Source organism: Zea mays, chromosome 8 (genome assembly GCF_902167145.1).
Source record: "Zea mays cultivar B73 chromosome 8, Zm-B73-REFERENCE-NAM-5.0, whole genome shotgun sequence".
NCBI classification, from domain to species: domain Eukaryota; kingdom Viridiplantae; phylum Streptophyta; class Magnoliopsida; order Poales; family Poaceae; genus Zea; species Zea mays.
Genome location: NC_050103.1, coordinates 114,687,814 through 114,697,488, shown reverse-complemented (window position 1 = coordinate 114,697,488; position 9,675 = coordinate 114,687,814). Strand labels below are relative to the sequence as shown.

The following is a 9,675-nucleotide window of genomic DNA, read 5'->3' as shown; positions in this document are numbered from 1 at the left end:
GGAGACGGTCAAGGCCGTCCCCCTCGACCCCAGCGGCGACACCACCAAGCAGATCCGGATCGGTTCCGGGCTCGACCCCAAATAGGAAGCAGTGCTCGTCGACTTTCTCCGCGCAAACGCCGACGTCTTTGCGTGGAGTCCCTCGGACATGCCCGGCATACTGAGGGATGTCGCCGAGCACTCGCTGGATATTCGGGCCGGAGCCCGACCCGTCAGGCAGCCTCTGCGCCGATTCGACGAGGAGAAGCGCAGAGCGATTGGCGAAGAGATCCGCAAGCTAATGGCGGCAGGGTTCATCAAAGAGGTATTCCATCCCGAATGGCTTGCCAACCCTGTGCTTGTGAGGAAGAAAGGGGGAAATGGCGGATGTGTGTAGACTACACTGGTCTCAACAAAGCATGTCCGAAGGTTCCCTACCCTCTGCCTCGCATCGACCAAATCGTGGATTCCACTGCTGGGTGCGAAACCCTGTCCTTCCTCGATGCCTACTCGGGGTATCACCAGATCCGGATGAAAGAGTCCGACCAGCTCGCGACTTCTTTCATCACGCCGTTCGGCATGTACTGCTACGTCACCATGCCGTTCGGCCTGAGGAATGCAGGCGCGACGTACCAGCGGTGCATGAACCATGTGTTCGGCGAACACATCGGTCGCACAGTCGAGGCCTACGTCGATGACATCGTGGTCAAGACACGGAAGGCTCCCAACCTCCTCTCCGACCTTGAAGTGACATTCCGGTGTCTCAAGGCGAAAGGAGTCAAGCTTAATCCTGAGAAGTGTGTCTTCGGGGTGCCCCGAGGCATGCTCCTAGGGTTCATCGTCTCCGAGCGAGGCATCGAGGCCAACCCGGAGAAGATTGCGGCCATCACCAGCATGGGACCCATCAAGGACTTAAAAGGGGTACAGAGGGTCATGGGATGCCTCGCGGCCCTGAGCCGCTTCATCTCACGCCTCGGCGAAAGAGGTCTGCCTCTGTACCGCCTCTTAAGGAAGGCCGAGTGTTTCGTTTGGACCCCTGAGGCCGAGGAAGCCCTCGGCAACCTGAAGGCGCTCCTTACAAAGGCGCCAGTCTTGGTGCCGCCGGCGGACGGAGAAACCCTCTTAGTCTACGTCGCCGCGACCACTCAGGTGGTTAGCGCCGCGATTGTGGTCGAAAGGCAGGAGGAAGGGCATACATTGCCCGTTCAGAGGCCGGTCTACTTCATCAGCGAAGTGCTGTCCGAGACTAAGATCCGCTACCCACAAGTTCAAAAGCTGCTGTATGCTGTGATCCTGACGAGGCGGAAGCTACGACACTACTTCGAGTCCCATCCGGTAACTGTGGTGTCATCCTTCCCCCTGGGGGAGATCATCCAGTGCCGAGAGGCCTCGGGCAGGATCGCAAAGTGGGCAGTGGAGATCATGGGCGAAACGATCTCGTTCGCCCCTCGGAAGGCCATCAAGTCCCAAGTGTTGGCGGATTTCGTGGCTGAATGGGTCGACACCCAACTACCAACGACTCCGATCCAACCGGAGCTCGGGACCATGTTTTTCGACGGGTCGCTGATGAAGACGGGGGCCGGTGCGGGCCTTCTCTTCATCTCGCCCCTCGGAAAGCACTTGCGCTACGTGCTGCGCCTCCACTTCCCGGCGTCCAACAATGTGGCCGAGTACGAAGCTCTGGTCAACGGATTGCGGATCGCCATCGAGCTAGGGGTCAGACGCCTCGACGCCCGCGGTGATTCGCGGCTCATCATCGACCAAGTCATGAAGAACTCCCACTGCCGCGACCCGAAGATGGAGGCCTACTGCGATGAGGTTCGGCGCCTGGAAGACAAGTTCTTCGGGCTCGAGCTCAACCACATCGCTCGGCGCTACAACGAAACCGCAGACGAGCTGGCCAAGATAGCCTCGGGGCGAACGACAGTCCCCCCGGACGTCTTCTCCCGGGATCTGCATCAACCCTCCGTCAAGCTCGACGACGCGCCCGAGCCTGAGGTACCCTCGGCTCAGCCCGAGGTACCCTCGGCTCAGCCCGAGGTACCCTCGGCCCCCGAGGGCGGGGCGTTGAACGTCGAGGAAGGGCAGAGCGGGGCCACGCCAGACCAAGATTGGCAGGCCCCATACCTGCAATATCTCCGTCGAGGAGAGCTACCCCTCGACCAAGTCGAGGCTCGGCGGGTAGCGCGACGCGCCAAGTCATTCGTCTTGCTGGGCGACAAAGAGGAACTCTACCATCGCAGCCCCTCGGGCATCCTCCAGCGATGCATCCCCATCGCCGAAGGTCGGGAACTGCTGCAAGAAGTACACTCGGGGGCTTGCGGCCACCACGCAGCACCCCGAGCCCTTGTTGGAAATGCCTTCCGGCAAGGCTTCTACTGGCCAACGGCGGTGGCTGACGCCACTAGAATTGTCCGCACCTGCGAAGGGTGCCAATTCTATGCGAAGCGGACACACCTGCCCGCTCAGGCTCTGCAGACAATACCCATCACCTGGCCCTTCGCTGTATGGGGTCTGGACCTCGTCGGTCCCTTGCAGAAGGCGCCCGGGGGCTACACGCACCTGCTGGTCGCCATCGACAAATTCTCCAAGTGGATCGAGGTCCGACCCCTGAACAGCATCAGGTCCGAGCAGGCGGTGGCATTCTTCACCAACATCATCCATCGCTTCGGGGTCCCGAACTCCATCATCACCGACAACGGCACCCAGTTCACCGGCAAAAAATTCTTGGATTTTTGCGAAGATCACCATATCCGGGTGGACTGGGCCGCCGTGGCTCATCCCATGTCGAATGGGCAGGTAGAGCGTGCCAACGGCATGATTCTACAAGGGCTCAAGCCTCGGATCTACAACAACCTCAACAAGTTCGGCAGGCGATGGATGAAGGAACTCCCCTCGGTGGTCTGGAGCCTAAGGACGACGCCGAGTCGTGCCACGGGCTTCATGCCGTTTTTCCTGGTCTACGGGGCTGAAGCTATCTTGCCCACTGACCTGGAATACGGCTCCCCAAGGGCGAGGGCCTACACCGAACAAAGCAACCAAGCCAGCCGAGAGGAATCGCTGGACCAGTTGGAGGAAGCTCGGGACAGGGCCTTACTACACTCGGCGCGGTACCAACAGTCCCTGCGACGCTACCACGCCCGAGGGGTCCGGTCCCGAGAACTCCAGGTGGGCGACCTGGTGCTTCGGCTGCGACAAGACGCCCGAGGGAGGCACAAGCTCACGCCCCCCTGGGAAGGGCCATTCGTCATCGCCAAAGTTCTGAAGCCCGGAACATACAAGCTGGCCAGCAATCAAGGCGAGATCTACGGCAACGCTTGAAACATCAAACAGCTACGTCGCTTCTATCCTTAAGATGTTTTCAAGTTGTTCATATACCTCGCACCTACGCAAAGTTTAGTTGTCAAGGAAGGGTCGGCCTAGCCTCGGCAAAACCCGACCCTCCCTCGGGGGCTAAAAGGGGGGAGACCCCCTCTGCATCGAATTTTTCCTCGAAAAAGGATCTCTTTTTAGCAGGATTTCTTTCGTGCTTCTTGACTACTTCGGAAAGCGGATCCTGGAAACGACGAGGTACACGTAAGCAGCCAAGGCTGACCGAGCCGAGGGACTCCTACGCCTCCGGGATACGGATACCTCACTCGTCCCCTTCTGCGATAAGTAACTTGCGCTCGGATAAAGCGACTCCGTGGACCGAACGAGTCATCACGTTCGGAAGCTCTCCTGCCGAAGCAGTCCTTCAAGCTTTCTCGACTAAGTCGGGGACAGGGCCTCATGGACGGGTGAAAGTACGCGTAAGCGGCAAGGCCGACCGAGCCGAGGGATTCCCACGCCTCTGGGATACGGATACCTCACTCGTCCCTTCCGCGAAAAGCAGCTCTTGCTCACACAAACATCCCTGTTACCGACGAAGTCCAGATGCTCGAAACAGGAGGAAAAAAGGCGCAGCTTCGCAAGTGCAGCGAGGGTGTTTTCTTCTGGCCTCGGCGGCCGCAGGAAGCACACGCTACAAGATGATCGGATCCTGAAGGCTCGGGTCTTCACGACGAAGGGAGCTGTAGCACCCTCGGCATCAACGACGTCTTCAGCAAAGCCCGACCCAGCCTCAGGCGGCGCCGCGGTCCAGGGGCTCCTCCGGGAATCCGGCCCGAGCAGGCGGCTCAACCGGTTACCCCTGGGGCCTCGGTCAAACGGCTCCCAAGGGCGCCAGCCCGACCCGAGGCCTCGACTGACCGACTTTGGCGTCGGCCCCGCTGACGGACGACACGGCTAGGCTCCGGCCAACCAGGTTCCCCATTCTCGAGCCAACTCCGTCTCTGTTCATACTGATATCGCAACCCCCGGCCTCGGTCCACCGAAGGGCGGCCGAGGGGTCTCTTCAACTAAGCTAGAGGAACCCCAGGCAACAAGGCCGAACGGGCCGAGGGATTCCTACGCCTCCGGGATACGGACACCTCACCCGTCACCTTGGCACGGGGCAACTCATGCTTGGTAAAGCGGTTCAGATAATCAAACAGGCGAGACCTAGTGCTCGAAAATGAGGAAAAAACACGGCTCCGTGCCAAAATTACATACACGTTCAGGCCTCGACAGCCACAATGAACGAACTCACTGGCATTCGAAGTGCCATTACAAACGGAAGGCTCTTGTTCGCGGTCCCACTCAAGGGATGCGAACAAGCCATCAAAGCCAAAGAGCGGGCCGCCCCCAAGCGCTCCGGTAGATCCTCGCTGCCGTCCTCGCCCCGAATGCGAGGGGGAAGACGGAATGTTGCATCCTAGCTGGACAGCAACAGTTCGCCTTCCCGGCATGACTGGAGGACGACTCCGTCGCAGCGCGGGAGGACGATTGCCACCACCAGAAGCTGGAAGAGGAGGTGGTTCACCGACCCGCATGCGAGGTAGAGCCCCGGCTCGCCTCGGCCCCCGCCCCAGCGAGGATGACGAACGCACCCGACGCTGAGGGCGGGACCGCAGCCTGGTCTGTCTCCCCCCATCCAGGAGCTGGAGGCCACCGTCTTGGGTGGCCACCGGCGGGAGGGAGCAACCAGGCTGCCTGATGAAAATCCTTGAAGCCGAACGATGGCTGAGAGGTACCAACTCCCATGGAGTTGTGTTCCTCCAACGAGGAGGCGGAAAGGCGGCGGATACCCCCCATCCGGGGGCTTGGAAGACGGGAAGACCCGACGCTTAAGGGAGGAAGAAGACATGGTTGCCTTACGAAGGGAGCCTCCCTCCTTTTAAAGGCAACTCCCCCTACGTGCGCCCCCAAGCGCCGCGGACCGAGTCTTCTCCAACACGCTCCAAGGCCCTCCCCTGCGACTCGGGGGCTGGGTCCCGCATGTCATGCAAGCCGGCTCAGGGCAGAAGAAGCCAAACCGCCGCGCATGGTGCGCACGACCGTCCAGCGGTTACAGGCGACCCCCCATTTTCGCCCAGACCAACGGGCAGAAGGGGCGGGCAGCCATGCAGGTGGCATGCAACCGCGCCAGATGGACGCACTTCTCTGACTCCTGACACGCCAGCCTGGAACCCAGGCCCACGCGTCGAGCAACCGGCGCGCCAGTTGCTGCATGCAAGCAACCGCACCGCCACTTGTGCCACCATCGCGCCCCTTCGGTTGCGAAGCCTATGCCACGACTCGAGGCGACCCAACAGCGCCAGACTGGCGCGTCGGTGAAAGCGACCGAAAGTGGGCCGGCAGTAATAGCGGTGGCAGGCGGGCGGGCACGGCAGTCACGTCGTCAGCCAGGCTCACGTCCCATCCTGAGACAGCAAGGGAGCCTCCTCTCACGGCGTGAAGACGGTGCACCCGTGACCCGTTCCTCGAACGGATCGCACGCGCGCAACGGCCGCCCCGCCAACCACTCACCCCGTCGCATTAACTCCGCGGCGAGACACGCGGCGCTTCTGGCAGGAGGAGCGCGCGACGCTTCACCTTCGCCGTAATAACCGCGTTAGAAAAGGTACGCCACGTCGTCCGATTTCGTATCCTTTTCCGTTTTCCTCTTTCTCTATCTCTTGCAACAGGGACCGGGAAAGGGGGATACCCCGAAAGGGATCCTTCTCCGCGAAGGAACCGGGCTCCGAGCCCCCCATTACTGATCAGGGGTTCGAAGGCTGGCCCCCCGAGGGTTCAACAGTCGCCTCAGATCGCGTGGGCCCGACACCCACTACTGGTCAGGGGTTCGAAGGCCAGCCCCCCGAAGAGCTTCATGGCCGCCTCAGGCTACTCGGGCTCCGCGCCCATTACTGATCAGGGGTTCGAAGGCTGGCCCCCGAAGGGTTCACAGTCGCCTCAGACACCGAGCGAGGGATGACCAGGGGTACGTTCGATACATAACCGAGGCTCGGGCTGCGCTCCCGAGGTACCCTAGGACATTTCCGAGACCAGTGGGAACGATCTTGTAACGGAATCCCATCGGAGGGAGGCATCGAGCCCTCGGACCCCGTCGCCAGGGGACCGGGTCCGGCAAATCACCCGCAGGTACTTTTGGGCGTGCCTCTGGGCCCCTAGCCGACCCCCAACGAACGGGGCACGGACGTCCACTCGGATTACCCGCTTGCAGCTCACCGGAGACACCATGTTCGGTGCCCATCGAGGGTAACATGGCGCACTCCCCCCCTCCTCCTTGCGGAAAGGCGACGTAGGGGCGTATGTAAAAAGCCGAGTCTGTCCCTGATCGTCCTCTCGCCCTGTGCAGAGGCTCGGGGGCTGCTCTCGCAAAAACCGGCTCCGGCCAAATCGTTGACAGCGTCAACATACCAGCCCGAGAGCTTGGGCCCCGACCGTGCACCCGGGCTACGGCCAGTTCGCATGAGGGAACGACCAGACCAGCCGAAGTATTAAGACCTCGAAGGAGTGTAACCACTCCTCCGAGGCCTCGGGGGCTACACCCGGCGGGTGCGCTCGCGCGCACCCACCGGAATGAAATGCAACCGAGAAAGGCTGGTCCCCTTGCGAAAAAGTGCGACAAAAGCCTCCAAGCGAGTGCTAACACTCCCTTCGAGGCTCGGGGGCTACTGTCGGGGACCATAATTAGGGGTACCCTCAAGACGCCTAATTCTCAGCTGGTAACCCCCATCAGCATAAAGCTGCAAAGGCCTGATGGGCACGATTAAGTCAGGGATCAGTCCACACGAGTGACTCGATCACGCTTCACCCGAGCCTAGCCTCGGCCGAAGGCAGCCGACCTCGAGAGACTTCCGTCTCGCCCGAGGCCCCCTTTTTATGGCGGACACATCACCGGCTCGCCCAAGGCCTTGGCTTCGCTCAGAAGCAACCTTGACTAAATCACCACACCGACTGACCAAATTGCAGGGGCATTTAACGCACAGGAGGCCTGACACCTCTATCCTGACACGTGCCTCCGGCAGAGCCGAGGTGACCGCCGTCCCTCCACCGCTCCACTGGCCAGTCTGACAGAAGGACAGCGCCGCCTGCGCCACTCCGACTGCAGCGCCACTCGACAGAGTAAGTCTGACAGGCAGTCAGGCCTCGCCAAAGGCGCCACGGCGAACTCCGCTCCGCCCGACCCCAGGGCTCGGACTCGGGCTAAGACCCGGAAGACGGCGAACTCCGCTCCGCCCGACCCCAGGGCTCGGACTCGGGCTAAGACCCGGAAGACGGCGAACTCCGCTCCGCCCGACCCCAGGGCTCGGACTCGGGCTAAGACCCGGAAGACGGCGAACTCCGCTCCGCCCGACCCCAGGGCTCGGACTCGGGCTAAGACCCGGAAGACGGCGAACTCCGCTCCGCCCGACCCCAGGGCTCGGACTCGGGCTAAGACCCGGAAGACGACGAAACTCCGCCTCGCCCGACCCCAGGGCTCGGACTCCGCCCTGGCCTCGGCCGAACGACTTCCGCCTCGACCGACCCCTTGGCTCGGGCTCGGCCACGGCAACAGAAGGCAGACTCAACCTCGGCTTCGGAGGAAACCCCACGTCGCCCTGCCTAGGGCACAGACCGCCACGTCAACAGGAGGCGCCATCATCATCCCACCCCGAATCGACTCGGGTCACGGAGAACAAGACCGGCGTCTCATCCGGCCAGCTCCGCCAGAGAGGCAATGATGGCGCTCCACAAGCTCTATGACGACGGCGGCCCCTAGCTCTCTTACGGAAGCAGGACAACGTCAGCAGGGACTCGACCGCTCCAACAGCTGTCCCTCCATCAGGCTCCGCCGCACCTCCAACAGCCACGACATCACGCCAGCAGGGTGCCCAGATCTCTCCGGCTGCCACATTGGCATGTACCTAGGGCGATAGCTCTCCCTCCGCTAGACACGTAGCACTCTGCTACATCCCCATTGTACACCTGGATCCTCTCCTTACGACTATAAAAGGAAGGACCAGAGCCTTCTCAGAGGAGGTTGGCCGTGCGGGACCGAGGACGGGACAGGCGCTCTCTTGGGGCCGCTCGCTTCCCTCACCCGCGTGGACGCTTGTAACCCCCCTACTGCAAGCGCACCTGACCTGGGCGCGGGACGAACACGAAGGCCGCGGGACTTCCACCTCTCTCACGCTCGGCTCCGGCCGCCTCGCCTCTCCCCCCTTCGCGCTCGCCCACGCGCTCGACCCATCTGGGCTGGGGCACGCAGCACACTCACTCGTCGGCTTAGGGACCCCCCTGTCTCGAAACGCCGACAGTGGGGATGCAGGACCGCGCGAACCACAAGAGGGCGCGCGGGTGGCAGCTCTCCGTGGCCATGGCTACCTGGCTGACGCAAGGGCAGGCATCGCGAGGACGGGTGCGGGGGCAGGCGGGGCACGCGTGGGAGGGAGCAGTTCGCGGGGCGGGGGAGGAGCAGTTCGCGGAGCGGGGCGTGTGGGATGCGGGGAGAAAGGAGGAAGACGTGCGCGACGACGGGCATCACGGGCGGGGGCACGGTGAGGCCTGTGGACGCCCTCCGTCCACCCTTAAGGATTAGTAGAGATAGATATGCATTCCATATCAAAGCAATGTAATCCTGCTTCAACAGCTTGTGTACATACAATAGCAGGAAGGCTAGATGATTCATATGCAGAAACTAAAGTCTCATCCAAGTCAAGCACTACCTGAACATACAGCTCTAATGTTGTGAGAATATCAGATGCGTAAACATAAGAGACAAATGTTTAGTCTGACTTCATTTCAAGGAACTTAAGTAGTAACGCTTAGCAACGATATGACTTCCAGTTTCAGTTTTGGCTCCTTTTATGAGAAGCTATAAGCTTCTTTGCCGATCCAAACTATCAGAAATCCAACTATGGGCATACCTTACAGTATAACAGCCCGTGTACTGGATCAGCTGATAAGATAGTATATATGTCATAATCCAGCTACAATCAAGAAGTTTTTAACAATGATAGAAGGTTATCTACTCACCTACACAGAATGACAGGGAACCAGTATTCTGGAACTATGTCCCAAAGCTTCACTTGAAGGCCACCGGAAACATATCACCACCAGTTTGGAGAGGAGATGATAATGCAACCGTAAGTATGTACTACTAAAATGATCAAGGCCTTATTTTGCAATTGTAGGGCAACTAATTGCCCATGCTATTAACCAACTCATCGGGGAAGGACTGCTATATAGTCCAAATACTAATTATTCTATAACCAAAAATCAACAATACTACCTGAACTAAACCACCAAACCTCCGTTAGCCTTAAATCAGTCACTCCAACTAATCCCAATCATCCCCAAATACCGAAG

General features: G+C 60.4%; 1 long non-coding RNA gene across 1 annotated transcript; it reads right to left on the bottom strand.

The window, feature by feature from the left end:
* Positions 1-8,982: 8,982 nt before the first annotated feature.
* LOC103635722 (uncharacterized) lies at positions 8,983-9,379 on the bottom strand. The gene is made up of 3 exons (XR_557580.2): positions 9,343-9,379; positions 9,234-9,265; positions 8,983-9,032 (listed from the first exon to the last, which is right to left on the bottom strand). It is a non-coding gene; the product is annotated as an uncharacterized lncRNA (long non-coding RNA).
* Between the last annotated feature and the right edge of the window lie 296 nt (positions 9,380-9,675).